Genomic DNA, 17,267 nt, shown 5'->3' with positions numbered 1-17,267 from the left:
AAATAAAAACAAAATTAATGAACAGAAATGGTGTTTTTCATTGTCTCATTTGTAAAAATGGATGCAATGGTCTATCAAAGGTAAAATGCTTGCAGTTTTGTTTGGCATTTAAATGTGCAAACAAGTCAAACGTGTGGAAAAATTGCAGAATTCATGAAGTTAGCAACTTGGTCATTAAAAATAGGTAAAAACTTGTATTTAAACAAAAGTAAAAAACTGTAAAAAAGGCAACAATGGCTAAACAATGTGTTTAGATGATCACTTATGCAAAAGAGGGCGTATTTTTCTCATAAAAGTGTTTTTTATGCACCCTTATAATGCACTTTTTTTTAAATGCTTGGGTGCAACAGAAAATGTAAGATTAATCCTAGAAATTAGCACATAACTCAAAACAACCAAGATAGGACCATTGAAATAATATCTACATTTAAACTAACAGGTTTTTTTTGTGTAAATGCAGAAAAGTTTGCATTAAAAGAAACAGGAATCCTTAATCGTAGTTTAATTTAATTGCATCTCCGGCCTGGAGTCTCCTTGCATGATTTAAACTGGACATTCCCTGGAAATGTTGACTGTAAATCACTGGAGAACTAGAAGCAAATCCATTTCAGTTCGCAGGACACCTGCGAGATCAGCTTGTGCGCACGCTCTGATAACATTTACCAGACACGTGCTTGCATGCACGCAAGACGCAACAAGCGCATCGCACCTATACACACAGCAGGACAGGATCAACAGTGCGCTTTCTGAAAACTAATAGAGCCACTCAGACTCAGTAAAAGTGTTGTTATTGAGAGAAACAGCAGGTTCTAATGCACCCTTGTGTGTTTAGTGTTGGAGGTATGTGTGTGTGTGTGTTGGTGGTAGTGGGGGGGGGGTCAGGTTTCAAATGAAAAAGAGCAGAAATTGAGCTGCTAAATGGCTTTTGTCATAAAGTGAAGAAGCACTTGGACTGAAAGGGAATTGCTGTAGGTATCATGACCCCCCCCCATCGTGCTCATCATGCACTCTTGTTGCAACCCCCCCCCACACACACACACCTCCTCCATCACGAAGCAGACCTTTCAGGATGTGGGGTGCTGACAGGAGACAATATTGCCGGCAACAAAATTCATTCACACAACCAGCAGTTCAAGGAAAGCAGTAAAAGGTTCCACATAAATTATCCCCGGGTCACTTCTGTTCACCTTCAACAGGTCAAGGATGGCTGAAGAGGATTGTAGGTAATCGCAAACCTGTCTGAAAACTGCCTTTTTTTTAAATTTTATTTTAACTATTCTCTCGAGGGCAAGCAGCTGTGACGAAGGTCGCCCGGTGTCATAAGCGTGCATGCTCTTCCTCACCCGCAGCGGTTGATATGAAAATATATTTGTTTGTGGTTTTCAGGGGAGCAGAAGGGACTCTGTTTACAAAAGTTTATGGACATGTTTAAACCTGCAACCGATACGGTGAACGCTCACACAAACAGGGCAGAGGACAGATGTAAAGAGATGGCAGGCGTGATCACGTAATGCTACTTTATTAAGACCCACAGCTTCTGTATGTTTGCACAACTCACTGCCGACTGTACACAGGAGGTGGGCTACTGAGAGATGCTGCAAAGAAACCTAAACAGAGAGATGGGATGCAGGAAAGGAAAGTCATAAAGAGGTCTTTTTAAGTAAACAGATGAATCAAGAGGGCAGGAGGCTGTCATAATGCTGGAGGATCATCATGGGGGGATTGCTTTAACCCCTAGATGCCTGAATTTAATTCCAACTATCAAAAAAGATTTTTTTTCCTTCCATGTAGATGCAAAATTAAGGTAATTTTGGGGATGAAGTGGTTTGATGCATATTATCCTCAATAGGCACCAAGGGGTTAAGAAGAGAAATCACTTAAAAATAAAATGTAGCTTTAAAAATATGGGTTTTACTACATAGGTAAACAGATTTTTTTAAGTTTTAATTTGATTTCTGAACTATATTTTTACTAAAATTTGGTAATTTAAATGTTTGGCTTTCTAAAAATCTAAAAAAAATAAAACAGAACAAAACAATATATGACAAACATCCATATCTATGGGTTTTGTTGGATTGTAACATTTTCAAAACAGCTATTGTGTGATTTCTTCTTTTCCTTTTGGCTTTTGCCTTCAGGGGTCGCCACAGCGCCTCAGCTTCCTCCATCTTACCCTGTCTTCTGCATCCTCTACTCCAACACCAGCTACCTTCATGTCTTCTTTCACTGCATCCATAAACCTCCTCTTTGGTCTTCCTCTAGACCTCTCCCCTGGCAGCTCTAGACTCAGCATCCTTCTATCAATAAATTCACTGTTTCTCCCCTGGACTCTCCGACTTTATCTCCTAAACCTCTAAGATGTGCTGTCCCTCTGATGTACTCATTCCTGATTCCATTCATCCCGGTGACTCCTACAAAGAACCTCTGCATCTTCATCTCTGCTACCTCCTGCTCTGCTTTCTGTCTTTTTCTCAGTGCCACGGTCTCTAGGCCCAACAACATGGCTGGTCTCAACAGTTTTCTACACCTTTCCTTTCATTTCAGCTGAAACTCTTCTATCACACATCACACCTGAAATTTTTCTCCACCCATTCCAACCTGCCTGCACTTGCTTCTTCACTTTTTTCCATACTCCCCATTACTCTGGACTGTTGACCATGGATACTTCAAATCCTCCACATTCTTTATCTCTTCTCCCTGTAACCTTCCTCTTCACTTGGGTCCTTCTCATTCACTCACATGTACTCCATCTTGCTGCATCTAGCCTTCATTCCTCTCATTTCCAGGGCAAACCTCCTCCTTTCAAGCTTCTCCTCCACCTATTCCCTGCTCTCACTACAAATCACAATATCGTCTGCAAACGTCACAGTCCATGGGGATTCCTGTCTGGAGTATAAAGACTCACTTAATGGGGAGTTCTAACCTAGCCCCCAACATGCCCTCCCAGAATCGACTCCACTCCAACAGTGCTACATTTTTTAGATCCAGTTTCAAAAGAAAGCAATTTCCATTTAACTCTCACAGTTTTTTTGATTGGCAGGAGGGTGCCCTAAACAGAACTCACTTTATTTTCTTTTTTCCGTCCAAACAGCAGTTATTTTCAATTTGTGGAGTTGCAAAGTCTGGTCACAGGGCTCCTCCCACCATTCAAAATTCCACTGTTGACATCGCAGAATATCCCTGCAGTTTATTTATGTCTTTGCCTTTACAATGAGCTGGACAGATCAACTTTTACTGTCAAAATAGTCGCTCTAACTGACAAGGGGAACGAATGCTCTCACCGCACAACACTAACTGATGAGAGATCGTCCAACTTTTTCTTGGCCGGAGTTTCATTGGACTAAAGATGTGCCCTGATCTGTATTTATTTTCATTAAAAAGCTCAGCGTTTCTATTGCGGCCTCAACTCACTCTGCCGGAAAGCCTGTCTGTTCGTACTGTTGCAAAATCTCATCATTGTTTATTAGCAACCAAACACAGACAGAGCTGTTCCCAATTGAATGGGAATTCGCTTGTTTAGTCCGATTCAGACGAACTTTCCCTGTTGCCCAAACAAAGTGGACTGAGAGAGGAAACCAGTTCTGTTGAGGATCTACCAGATCAACCAAAAACACCCTAAATGATGACACCCACAAATACATTTTTTAGTGAAAACAACAACATGGAAAGTGTCAGTTTTTTTCTTCTACAACAGAAACTGGATTGTGATGTCAAAAGTCCATTGAGACAAAACAGAACAACAGAAAAAAAAAAACTGTTTCTGAGTGATGTGAGGACTCTTTCTGCAAATAATTAGTCCAGCATGTGTTCTCTTTGTAAACATCATACTTTTGATGAGCATCCAACACCATAACATGTAGAAAAGCTCAGGACAAAGACATGACGCAGTGCAAAACTTCCTGATATAACAAAGAAAGACTCTTCAGGTTTGACAGAGTGCATCCTATCAGCAGCTTCAGTTGCTTTTAACTCTTAATAGCTCGAAAATAAAAGTGGCTCATATCCATGATTTTGCAAAGAGGAGATCATGTCTGAAAAAAATACTGTATTTCCTGCACTATTGACCCACTTAAAAGCCTAATTACTTTCAAAAAAGAATCACTGTGCACCTTATTACAGTGGCCGAAACCCACCATCACAGCAAAAAAAATTAACTCTGCAGATAAGAAGAAATGATGTTGCAAATAAAAGAAACCTTACAATGTAAAGGAAACGCTAATGCTGCAAAATAAAATATTCGCTGCAAAAAAAAGATCTTGCAAATAAAATAAATGCTAGATAAATAAAAAGAAATGCTGCAAATAAAATAAATGTTGCTGCAAATAAAATAAATGCTTCAAATAATATATAATAATTAAATAATAAATAAATAACTTCACATTCATCCAAATACCCGTTGTTACCCACGCCTTAGACAACCACAGTAAAAAGCTGCAGGAAGTATTTAGCCGTCAGTTTGTTCCACTTGGATGCGTTTTCGTTTCAGGATCTCAGTACCTCTTCGTTTGTTTTGTTCGTCTGGGGCAGAGGCTGCTCTGGAGTGAGACCGTGTGGTGGTATAACTGTGTTTTACTGCATTCTGGAGTAAAGCTCCAGAACTCGATTCTCCTCTTGTTAGTGGACTTTCAGCACACTAGCTTTCTCTGTATTAGTGTTAGTCGAAGCTAACAATAAACCGGCATCCTCCAGTTTATCTTCAATCTGGGGTTACATGGCCTTAAAACGTACATATAGTGACTATGAACCCTGAAATCTTTACTAACTTTCTCGTTTATTTTCCAATTTGTACTCCTATTCCTTTTTCTACTTCTTCTCACAGTGGTGCACGGGCAGAAACTATCCCTGAACGACTTACGTCGAGGCTTTTTTGTTTGCAGCCTTTTTTATATTTGCAGCAGCATATGCTTTTATTTCTACCCTTTTTTTATTTGCAACATCCTTATTTTTTATTTGCGGCAGTGTTTTTTTTATTTGCAGTTTCCTTTTTTGTTTGCACAGTGTTGCTGCGATGGCGGGTCTTGGCCTCAGTGCCTTATAATCCTGAGCTCCTTACATATGTATTAGTTCTGGTTGTCATTACTGATGTTGAAGCTATTTTGAGAGGTACACGACGCTCTGCCAAAGTGTTTGGTTGGTTGTAATTGTTGATTTGCTAACGTGGCTAACATGTATGCATGAAATAAAGTTTGGAAATTTAACAAGGACAGCAGAGAGATGAGGATGATCTAACATGATTCATTATATTAGGGCTGTGCATGCAGATGGGGCTAGTGAAGCGTTAAAGTTAAGAGCAAATTTAATGGGTTGTTGGGGGCACATCTGGACCACCGTCTCTCCTTCATCACCCAGCCACCTCCACGCTCACATGTCTCACTGTAACTGTAACTGCTTTGCAGCTGGACCGTCCTCGTGTCTGTCCGAATCACCGACGGGATGCGGGGGTGAAGACAATCCAGAGTTCTGGCTCTGGTTAGCTTGTTTGCTTTCTTAACACAGGGGGAGAAGGAAGCACCCCCGCTGCATCTCAGCGTCAACAGCCCACCACTCACCCGCCACGACCACTGGTCTGCGGCGAGGAGGCCACGATGGATGCAAAGGCAGAGGTGTGGTAATAGCGAAGAAAACAAGCGCCAGATCCCATGTGGTCAGTTTGCACAAAGAACAAAACTCTGGGAGGAGGGCAGACGAAAGCAGACAAAGCATAACCCGCTTTCACCTTAAACGCTTCACAAGCTGAGGTTAAAACCCAATCTAATGTTGGAATCTGGTGAAACATGCCGCAGTACCGCCACAAATAAGCCCTAATAGAGCTCCCCATTATCCACACCGCTGGAATGTGCAGCTAATGCACAGAGACCAAAGCAAGGCGCAGTTAACATACCTGCGGTGACTGCATGGTTAAGAGCAGTGGGGAGTGTCTGTGTATTTTCTGCTGTGATTACTGCAAAAAACGGGAATGAAGGAACAGGAGAGATTGTCTGGACTCAACAGAAAAGGATGCAAAAACCAAGAAGCTGACTCCTTCAGCTTTTCAGTATCCTTTGTTTCCAACTTTCAAATGTATGGAAAATCTACAGTTTTGAGTTTAAAGAACAAAGTATTTTAAAGTTTCGAAAATAGGATGCAAATAACAATTATTCTTGGTTTTTATTCATACATTCTTTAATACTTTTGGATTATTTAAACAGTTTTTGATGATAAACAAAAAAAAATCTATTTTTATGTTTATCCACACAGCATCAGACTCACAGCTACATTACAAAGATCTCTGGTCTACACTTTTGAAATAACTGTAATTAGTCTTTTGGCCCTTGTGTTATTCCATAGTTTAGATGTTTTTTCTGTAGAGTTATTAGATTGCATGAGTGCCTCCTCTTTTTAAGAGCTCTGCTCAACTGGATGGAAGTGCCTCATTACATGAAATGTGTAATTTCCTTTTTAAAAACCAAAAAATATAATGCAAAATGTCTAAAAATGGAACCTATGTATTTATAGACAGTGTTTTTTTTCCCCACACATTTTTTTCATACTTGTTCTGCGTCAAACCATCTATCCAACTCCTCAACCTGATGAATCCCTTTCAGGGTCATGGAGCCGCTGAAGCCATCCCAGCTAGTGTTGGGCAAAAGTGGGGTACAGCCTGAACAAGATTGCTGTCACAGACAAAAGCCTTGAAAATATGAGCACATCTCTAAAATTTCGTGAGAAATCATGTATTCGTTGCTTGTTTTTTTTAAATATTATTGAGCAATTTTCTAAATTCTTCGTTTTTTTCATGATGCTTTTGGATTTAAGCTGGTTTAATATCTTCACTCCAGTAAAAATATCAAAGCTGGGCTCTCAAATTTGATTGTGGATGTTATCAATAGTGTTAAAACAATCTCTGCAAGCTGTTTATTTTAGCTTAAATCCACTGAATCCAGCGTTAACCCAAACTGTCTATTAGAAAATTCCCCCACAAATTCTTAAAAACTCAGGTCCTGATTAAATATTTAAAAATGAAATAAAATGGTATTAGAAACTTTAACAGTATTTCTTATATTTTTATACTTTAACTGATGCTTGAATTTATTTCCAATTATGAAAAAGAATTCTTGCATTTTTGCAGCTGAATTGATTTGATGCCTATGTATATCAATCAGCGTCGAAGGGTTAAAATAACCTCTATTTTAATTTAATGAAAACAATTTTTTTACAGTCTCAAAAATTATAAGTCTCTCACTATGGCGTTTCCACCTGTAAAATCTGACACCTAAAGGTCTGTGTAGTGAACGCACCATAATAGATTTGAATGACAGCAGCCCGCTTACTATTAGATCACAACACTGAACCAACAAACTGGAACGGCACTGTGCTGCCAGCTGACCAGACAGCTGTCCTTGAGGTGCTCCTGTGACTTTCGCTCTGTCCAAGCATTTCCTGGTGCAGCTGCAGCTTAAATAACCATCGCCATGTGACTGAAGCCGCTTCAGTTTGGCTGAGGGCGATTGCACTTAATGCAATTGAGAATAAATTCCACTTCCTCCTCAGACTGTTTCCCAGACTTTTCCTGTGCTGCAGCATCTATTCATCCCTGGACTATTTTCTCTTTTTACCCCTAAATGACATTTCATCAGTCTTAAAGTGCTACGTCAACAGGGAGAAGTGGAGCACAGAATAGTAGTTTGGTCGGAGCGATGCACAGAAGATCATATATAAACTCAACTGAGATAATGTTATTGCAGCAGACACCAGAGAGGAGGAATGCATGTGTGACCCGAGCCTGAAGAAGCGAGGGAGGTCTAATAGTTAGGTTTGCAAAAATAAATATTCTGTCAGTCTACCCTCTGGGCCTCATTTGTGGAGTGATAAAGGTGGTGAGACACCACCTAAACCTTTTCAGGTGGATTTGGTGAAGTTCAAAGACAGAGAGTAAATCAGGTTTAGAGATTAAATGATGACTTTGACACCAGGAGGTCCCACAGACACAACAAAAGTGAAGCAGACACCATCTCTGCAGAAACAGGCTCAGAAACACACAAAAGTCCTGTGTGTCCTCCTGTTAATCAGAAATGAACAGAGGTCTGCTCCAAGCCTATGTGCTCGCCAGACTTATTTTTTCAGAAATGAAAGCAGCCTTTTCGCAAAGCTTTCAAAAATGTCATGAGAGGGGCTCAGAAAGCTTTTGGCTCTCCGACGTCTGTCATCGCTTTCATCCCTCCCGGCCGTCTATCCAGTTCTTCCCTTGTCCGCGTCCCCTCATCATCGCATCATTCGCTCGCTCCTTTGTTTTTGTGATGTCTCCCATGCTCTTCCTCCCTCCCTTTGGTGTTTTGTTGCGATGTCTTTGAGGTGGCGTGAGAGGAAGCTGGCCTCTGCTCTGTGCAACTGAGCTTTCAGGTCTGCTGCTGCAGCCCAAGCCAAGTTAGCAAGGAGCTGGAAATGACTTGTTCTCCATATTTGGAAAGGGTATCCCAACACAATCATTACTGATGACGACTATATTCTATCTACTCACAAAAACTTCCAAAAAGTGCTGCTTCCACTCACTTTTCCTGAACTTTTTTGGGTTTCTGTTCCCTGTTAAGCCTTTTTACTGCATTGTACTGTATTTAACACACAGCTAAAGCCTTCAGGTCTTGAAAACCTGTATTCTGCTATGTTTTCCAAAAAAAAAAAAACGAAATACACTTCATTTTTGTTAAATGGCAATCGTTATTACTGGTAAATGCCATATACCTATATTGCGCTTTAAGGCCCAAAGCAATTTACAGGCATAGTCCCATTCACTCATGCACACACACATTGACACACTCATTGATTAACTGAGGCTGTAAAATGGCATATAAGAGGTAACTCTTGTGCTTTAAATCCCAGGCTTGACAGTTATCATGCCCTTGGGCAAGATACTGCCTTGAATTCTTCGAAAACCTGTGCACAAAACCATCTGCTAAATGACTAAAAATTAAACCTTTGTACAAAATTATTAACCAAAGTTCATCCCCAAAAAGGATTTCAAATTCTTGCGCCCGCCAATCATCTTTTGATCTATTTTTAAAGCATTCCCAGTGGAGTTTTAATTATAATGATGCCCTTTTTTTGGGGCCAAAATCCAAAAACCTGTGTGGTTTTCTAGGACATACATTAGTTTCTTTCTTTTAAAGTTGCAGCATTTCGGTACAAGTGAATTGTTTCAAAAACTGCTAAAGTTCCAGCAGACTGAGGGGAATGTCACCGTCACCTTATTTGTGGTGTTTGTACTGCCAAAACTGAATCTCAAGAAAGTACAAAGACCCTTGATTATAGAAAAAATTTCTTATATTCTTTCTTGCAAGAAAAAAAAAATCTTCTAAAGAAAGATTTTCAATGGCAAAAGAAAAGAGTTTTTAGTGAATACATTTTTTTTCTTTCAATTCAGAATTTGGGTAAGACCATTTTTCATTCCCCCTTAGCAGATTTCTATTGCTTATTTAAAGAAAATCTGCCAACGCAGGAAGAGTTTTTGATTTATTTCTACTGTGCCTGTTTTGCAGTGTAACTAACAAACAACAAACCGTCAAAATCAGAAATTTGAGATCCAAAAGCTAGTGTTGAGTCACCCTCCTGTTACATCAGGTAAGTGTCTGATCTTCCTCATCCTTCAATGAGGCCCACATTTCCTGAAGAACATCTGGACCTTCAAAAACCGCTGGGAGATTATTTTTATCTAATCAAGAGACACAGAAGCCTAACAAGCATGTGCTGCAGAGCGATTCCCACTGATTTATCCTGACCATGTCTGGCACACCTCCAACAACACTGATGTTGCTGTTTTGGCTCAGGGCCACAGTTACACTTTCTTTTGAAAATCTTAGCAAGCAGCAAAGACTATTTATGGGGAGTAACCTCCAACCTGTTGGACTAAAAACTCAATTTATGCGGCAAAACTGTCACTTTGCTGAAAGTCGCTGAACGTTTGTCTACAGGAAACTTGGAACTCCCCCACAGACACAAAAGCATCCTGGGTTCAGGTTGTGTGCTTCATCTCAGTCTTGGAATCAGATGAGGAAAGCTGGGCTGAGTCCATCCTGAAGGAGAAAAGCTGCTTTGAAGGGGAATATCAGTTGAACTTCCCTCCAGGGAATGAGACCCTGCAGGTCTGCTGCTGCTAAAATTCACATGGCCTTTTCAGACATCTTTGTGGTGTTAGATTATCTCAAGTACAACAATGCTATCTTTACTGTTTAGTGGCTCTGTTTTCTGTGAAACCAACCAGGATCTCCAATGCCACCAACTCCAGGTTGAATTCCTGAACTCCTTTTTTTTTCTAGAAATTTAAAACAGGGTAAGGTTGAAAGAATTTTTATAGAATTTTTTAAATTTCTAATTAGTAGGAAATTGAAAGACGAATACAGAGCCCTGGACATGAAATCATTTAAAAAAAGAAAAATGGAACAAATGATCTTTATGTGCAAAAAATAGTATTTTAGTATCTTAAAGTTCTACTACTAATTTTTGGCCTCAAATACTGATTTGTGCCCACAAAATGCAAATTGTTCAGCACAAAATACTAACTCAACCGCACAAAAGTGCTAATTTGTGCACAAAAATTGCTGGTTTGTGCGCACAAAATACTCTTGTGCCCAAAAAAAATCCTCATTTGTGCACACTAAATGCTAATTTATACAGCAAAAATGCTCTTTGTGAGCACAAAATGCTAGTCTCTTTGAACACACAACAGCTCACTAATTTTTAAGGGTCAAAATGCTAATTTGTGCACACAAAATATGAATTTGTATGCACAAAATGCTAATTTGTGTCGAAAAAAACCACATTGAGGCCACAAAATGCTAAGATAAGTGTACAAAATACAAATTTGCAGCCACAAATGATCAATTTGAGGGACCAAATTGTTTTCGTTATATCCAGGGCTCCATTGACAGTAATGGAATTGATGGTTAAAATAAATCTCCTTTTAGGTTCTAAAAATTGCTTGTTAGCAGAGCAGTTTCACATTTTTGAACTATTGCACCTCTGTCTTTCTGTCCTGCGGTTGCCCTGTGAACTGACCTGCAGACAATTGAGTTTCCTCTCTGCGGGATTCAAAAAGTTTAATCTAATCTTAACTGAATAGTAAGAGATGGTAACCAAAGCATGATGCGATGGAAAAGAATGAGATAAAGAACTAGACTTCATGAAGGAACAAGGGATGGAAAGCAGAACAGACGGGACCCAGACCTAATGAAATAAAGGAATTACAATACAATAATATTTTTGTGGTCCCTGTGTCGAGGTCCGTTAAAACTGTCCAAAAAGACAACAAATAAAGTGGTTAGAGATGATCGATAATAAAAAGAGACAGTTTAAACTAAATGAACTCTAAAAGATGACAGCTCCTTTGATAAATGTGAGGTAACTAGATCCAACCAAAAGCCGGAGTTAAGGTTGTACTGGAATCATTTGGTCAGAGGCAACATCCATATTTCACCAGAGACAATAGTCAATAAAATGAAGGAAATTCCAACTTTCTTCTAAGAAGAGCATCTGTCTTTGGTTTGTTTTGTTTTTTTGAGCAGCCTCTGCTCTGTACCGTGCAGCAGGGTTGAGCTGAAAGGTACCGTTTGGTGCTGTATCAGTGAAAACAAACAACAGCTGACGGGACCCAATCCAAAATGCATGATTAAAAAGGAGCAGTCGGAAGGAGCCGCCTGCATGCTGGAGGAGGACTCTGCAGGCGAATGATTCAGCATCTGAAACTGAGATGTTACTAAAAACTATTTTTAATTTTCTTTAAAGTAGATAAATTGCAAGTGCTTTTTTCTTCTACTGTAAAAAAATGCATCCCCGCCATCTCTGATCTATTTTCCTCTCTGACGGAGCCTCTCTTGGATTGTCCTTCGTCACAGCTTGAGCTCTTCTTTCCCCCCTGAGGTGATGATCTAATTCTGTTGGTGGAAATGTAGCTAACGGCCTGTTGACCAAAATAGGGGGATGAGGATGGACGAGTCACTAAGAAGGGGGCAGAGCCTCTCTGGCGGGGTCAGAGGTGTGGAAAGGGTTTGGGAATATCCGGACAGACCTGCGGTGTCAGCACAGTTCCACGGGGCAAGCCGCCTCCTCTTGGGGGCGAATGCAGCATCCTGTTAGCCGGTAAAAGGAGATATAGCTGGTGCCAGAGGTTAACACAGCCAGGTTCAAGAGGTCAGAAGGCCGTGCGACCTCACCTGTCCTTCTCCTCAGTTCCAACCGTCGGAACAAACCTGTTACCACGCTTGAGGGAGGACAGACATGGAATTGCTGTGCTGAGCTGAGAGAAGCTCCCCGCTATGCTGCAGATGTGAGCTGCTGCGGCAGCAGGGGCTGCACATTTACAACGCTTTTGTTGGTATGTTAGCCTGGGGAGGTGAAACCAGAGAGAAACGTTCAGTGTTTGCGTGCATGTGCTTCACATTTGAAATGTCTCCACAGGTGTTAACGCTCTGAGAGAGAGCCTTGCTCTGAGGATGGATCCCACCAAGCTGGACACCTAGGAGACCAGCCATACATTTATGACTGTCAGTTTAGTTTCATAATTTTACAATAAATCAAACTTGAAAGTTTGCGTTTTCATAATCGGCACAACGTATTTAAAAAACACAAGTTCATGAAAGTGAGATGGTTTCATTTTATTTTTCCAACTAAGCAGGTAAATGTTCAAAAATATTTCTTGACAGGCTTTGTTCTCACGAATGTTTATCCTTTGGTTTTTATTAAAATGTTTGCTTTGTCCACTACTCAACCATAGCTCAAGGGAAGAGTAGCTGTCAGCTGGTCGGTTTTGGCTCCCTTCCCAGCCATGAGTCCTTGGGCAAGGCACGCAAATGCACACTGCCTCCACCTTTTTAAACTAAAAAAATCACTAAAAGCTACTGAAAGTCTATTGATGAGAGACACGGTCTTCAATTTCTCAAAACATCAAGGCTGAGTCATAAAAAAACTGATAAACCCCTAAAATCTGGCTATTGATTTATGTTTTTCCACCATATTTAAAAAAAAAAAACAGTGTTCTAGAGGTGAAAAGAGTCTCAGACAGGATGATGAGCTTAAAGTTAGAAATCGAAGGGGTGATGGTGAATGTAGTCAGTGGGTATGCGCCACAGGTTGGCTGTGAGTTAGAAGTGAAGGAGAGATTCTGGAGTGAGTTGGATGAGGTCATACAGAGTTTCCCCAGAGGAGAGAGAGTTGTTATTGGAGCAGACTTTAATGGGCATGTTGGTGAGGGCAATAGAGGTGATGAGGAGGTGATGGGCAGGTTTGGTGTGAAGGAAAGGAATCTGGAGGGACAGATGGTGGTGGACTTTGCGAAGAGGATGGAAATGGCTGTAGTCAACACTTACTTCCAGAAGAGAGAGGAACATAGAGTGACATACAGAAGTGGAGGTAGGAGTACCCAGGTGGACTACATCCTATGTAGACGAGGTCATTTGAGAGAGGTTAATGACTGCAAAGTGGTGGTAGGAGAGAGTGTAGCCAGACAGCACCGCATGGTGGTGTGTAAGATGACTCTGGAGGTCAGGAAGAAGAAGAGAGGGAAAACAGAAAAGAAGACCAAGTGGTGGAAGCTACAGAATGAAGAAACTTGTGAGGAATTTAGGCAGAAGTTGAGACAGGGTCTGGGTGGTCAGGATGAGCTTCCAGATGACTGGGAAACTACAGCAGAAATTATCAGGGAAACAGGTAGGAAGGTGCTAGGTGTGTCATCTGGAAAGAGGAAAGACGGTAAAGAGACTTGGTGGTGGAATGAGGAAGTACAGGAATGCGTCCAGAGGAAGAGGTTGGCTAAAAAGAAGTGGGATGTAGAAAGGACTGAGGAAGGTAGACAGGAGTACAAGGAAGCGCAGCGTAAAGTGAAGAGAGAGGTGGCAAAGGCCAAACAGAAGGCTTACGATGAGCTATATGACAGGTTAGACACAAAGGAAGGAGAGAAGGACTTGTACAGGCTAGCCAGACAGAGAGACAGAGATGGGAAGGACGTGCAACAGATAAGGGTGATTAAGGACAGAGATGGAAAGGTGCTAACAACCCAGGAGAGTGTACAGAAAAGATGGAAGGAGTATTTTGAGGAGCTGATGAACGTGGAAAATGACAGGGAAAGAAGGGAGGAAGATGTGGTTGTTGTGGAGCAGGAAGTAGCAGAGATTGGAAAGGATGAGGTTAGGAAGGCTCTGAAAAGGATGAAGAGCGGAAAGGCCGTTGGTCCTGATGACGTTCCTGTGGAGGTATGGAAGTGCTTAGGAGAGGCAGCAGTGGAATTTCTAACGAGGTTGTTCAATAGGATTTTAGAGAGTGAGAAGATGCCTGAGGAATGGAGGAGAAGCGTTCTGGTTCCGATCTTTAAGAACAAGGGTGACACGCAGAACTGCAGCAACTATAGAGGAATAAAGTTGATGAGCCACACAATGAAGCTGTGGGAAAGAGTAGTGGAAGCCAGGCTTAGGAAAGAGGTGGAGATTTGTGAGCAGCAGTATGGTTTCATGCCCCGTAAGAGCACCACTGATGCCATTTTTGCTTTGAGAATGTTGATGGAAAAGTACAGAGAAGGTCAGAAGGAGCTGCATTGTGTGTTCGTAGATTTAGAGAAGGCGTATGACAGGGTGCCGAGGGAGGAGCTGTGGTACTGTATGAGGTCGTCTGGAGTGGCAGAGAAGTATGTCAGAGTAGTTCAGGACATGTATGAGAGAAGTATGACGGTGGTGAGATGTGCTGTAGGTCAGACAGAGGAGTTCAAGGTGGAGGTGGGACTACACCAAGGATCAGCTTTGAGTCCTTTTTTGTTTGCTATGCTGATGGACAGGCTGACAGACGAGGTAAGACAGGAATCTCCCTGGACAATGATGTTTGCGGATGACATTGTAATTTGCAGTGAGAGTAGAGAGCAGGTGGAGGAACAGCTAGAGAGGTGGAGGTTTGCTCTGGAAAGAAGAGGCATGAAGGTCAGTCGTAGTAAGACAGAATACATGTGTCTGAACGAGAGGGATCAAGGTAGAAGCGTTAGGTTACAGGGGGCTGAGGTGAAGAAGGTGCAGGAGTTTAAGTACTTGGGGTCAACAGTTCAGTGTGATGGGGAGTGTGGAAAAGAGGTGAAGAGGCGAGTGCAGGCAGGTTGGAGCGGTTGGAGGAAAGTGTCAGGAGTGTTGTGTGACAGAAGAGTGCCAGCAAGACTCAAAGGAAAGGTGTACAAGACAGTGGTGAGACCAGCTCTGCTATATGGGTTAGAGACGGTAGCAGTGAGACAGAGACAAGAGGCTGAGATGGAGGTAGCGGAGATGAAGATGTTGAGGTTCTCCTTAGGAGTGACCAGGTTAGACAGGATAAGGAACGAGTACATCAGAGGGACGGCTCATGTTGCCTGTGTTAGCGACAAAGTCAGAGAAGCCAGACTGAGATGGTTTGGACATGTTCAGAGGAGGGATAGTGGATATATTGGTAGAAGGATGTTGGAGATGGAGCTGCCTGGCAGGAGGGCAAGAGGACGGCCAAAGAGGAGATACATGGATGTCTTAACAGAGGACATGAAGTTGGCTAATGTTAGGGTAGAAGATGTCCATGATAGAGTGAGGTGGAAAAGGACGATTCGCTGTGGCGACCCCTGATGGGAAAAGCCGAAAGAGAAAGAAGATTTAAAAAAAAAAAACAGTAGTGATCAGAACATGAGCTTTTAACAACTAAATAGAAACCGATGAAATTATGATATCTACAAGCAGTAGGTTTAATTGTGGAAACTCTTCCATTTTTTTGAATGAAACTAAACTTTTATATTAAATGTTCCATTTTAATTGCCTAAAAGCTGTGCAATCGCCTGCATAAAGACACGTGGAGGTGCAGCAAGTGAGCCATATGAAAGTGTGATGAATTAAAGCTGCAGAAGATTCAGAGGTAAGGAGGTTAGCACAGCACATCCATAACTGCTGCTCCTATTTCACAACAGTGGCTGACAGGGTGACCTCCAATCTCTGAACTCGTTCCTCCTTTTTCCTCCAGAGGAGGTATATTGCAGAATGATAATGATCTAAATTTACACTGCCAAAATTAGAGGAAAAGAGGGGGAAAAAGTGAAAACTAAGACCTGGGTCAACTCCTGTTGAACCCCTTTGTGGATTTAGGAACAGATCACTGAAGGCAAATGATAGCCATGTTTTTTCTTTGTGCTCCAAAGCCATTTTTCTCAATGCTGAGAAGAGCCTTGTGAAATATTCAAGTCTCTCTGAAGGATAGTTAGGGTGTAAAATGACAATCGGTCTCCAGATGAGTTTGCACACATATGGATGAGGCAATCCGAGCCTTTCCATAATGCAAACATAGTTAGCATGTAACCTTGTGTTTCTTTAGGATACAGTTTCAAAAAGGAAATCTGGATTTGGGATTCTGGAGTCGCATGTGACTCACATGCAGTGTTCAGGGACGGAAAATGAATCTCTTCAAAATAATTGCCAAATCAGGATTGTTTGCACTTCTGTTCACTCAAATTATAAGAGCCCTGGCCTTAAAGAACTGAAGATGTTAGCAAGGTGGCATCCACATCAACCAAAAGGGATTTTGCAAAAGATTTGAATGAGAGCAGGAGCTCTTTTAATACAGAACGCCCCTTAGTCTATTGGCTTGTACTGCTCTCATTTGAAGCAATAATGATGATGATGATAATATTCTCTTTCAGACGGATACTTTGAAAGAAGAGATGGGACAAGATAAACAAAAAATACAAGAAATTTCCTAAAGGGAGTGAGAAGTAGTAAACATTTAATAAATTTTAATGTAATAAATTAAAAAAAAATTACATTAAAAAAAAATTCATCACTTATTTTCTTAGGCCTTATATATAAAACCACAGTAATTAAGACATTTTGTTGGAACCATAACGTAGTTACAGTGCCATTAATAAAAATAAAGCATTTTAAAAGCTTTTAACCACTGGTGTTTTAAGAGCTAAACAGTTTAGTAGTTTAGAAATCCAAATCAGACTTAGACTGAAAAATCAGAATCCGAATTAGAATTAGAATCAGAATCAGAAATTGTGATGCTCTCCAGCCATTTGAAGAATATATATGTCAGGGTCAAATTAAAATCATATTTAAATGTAAAATGTAAAAAAGAGCTAAAATGTCTGAATTCAAAATTTATACATCTATTGCACATGTCAAATACCCGGTGATCTACTTTAATGAGATTTTTTTTCTTTTTTAAAATGTGCCTTAAGGTGTCTTTTTTTACCATTTTATTTTTCAAACTATTCGGCTCATTTAACAAAACAAGCTACTGGAATGAACAGCAGA

At 40.9% G+C, this 17,267-nt stretch overlaps 1 protein-coding gene across 10 annotated transcripts in view; it reads right to left on the bottom strand.

Annotated features, from left to right (window-relative positions):
- Positions 1-17,267, bottom strand: part of LOC101158456 (collagen alpha-1(XXIII) chain) — a 148,517-nt gene that overhangs the window by 64,033 nt on the left and 67,217 nt on the right. The gene's annotated exons all lie outside the window — the stretch shown is intronic.

Source organism: Oryzias latipes, chromosome 10, assembly GCF_002234675.1.
Source record: "Oryzias latipes chromosome 10, ASM223467v1".
In the NCBI taxonomy this organism is placed as follows: Eukaryota; Metazoa; Chordata; class Actinopteri; order Beloniformes; family Adrianichthyidae; genus Oryzias; species Oryzias latipes.
Note: the sequence above shows the minus strand (reverse complement) of the source record. Positions and strands in the feature narration are given on the sequence as shown.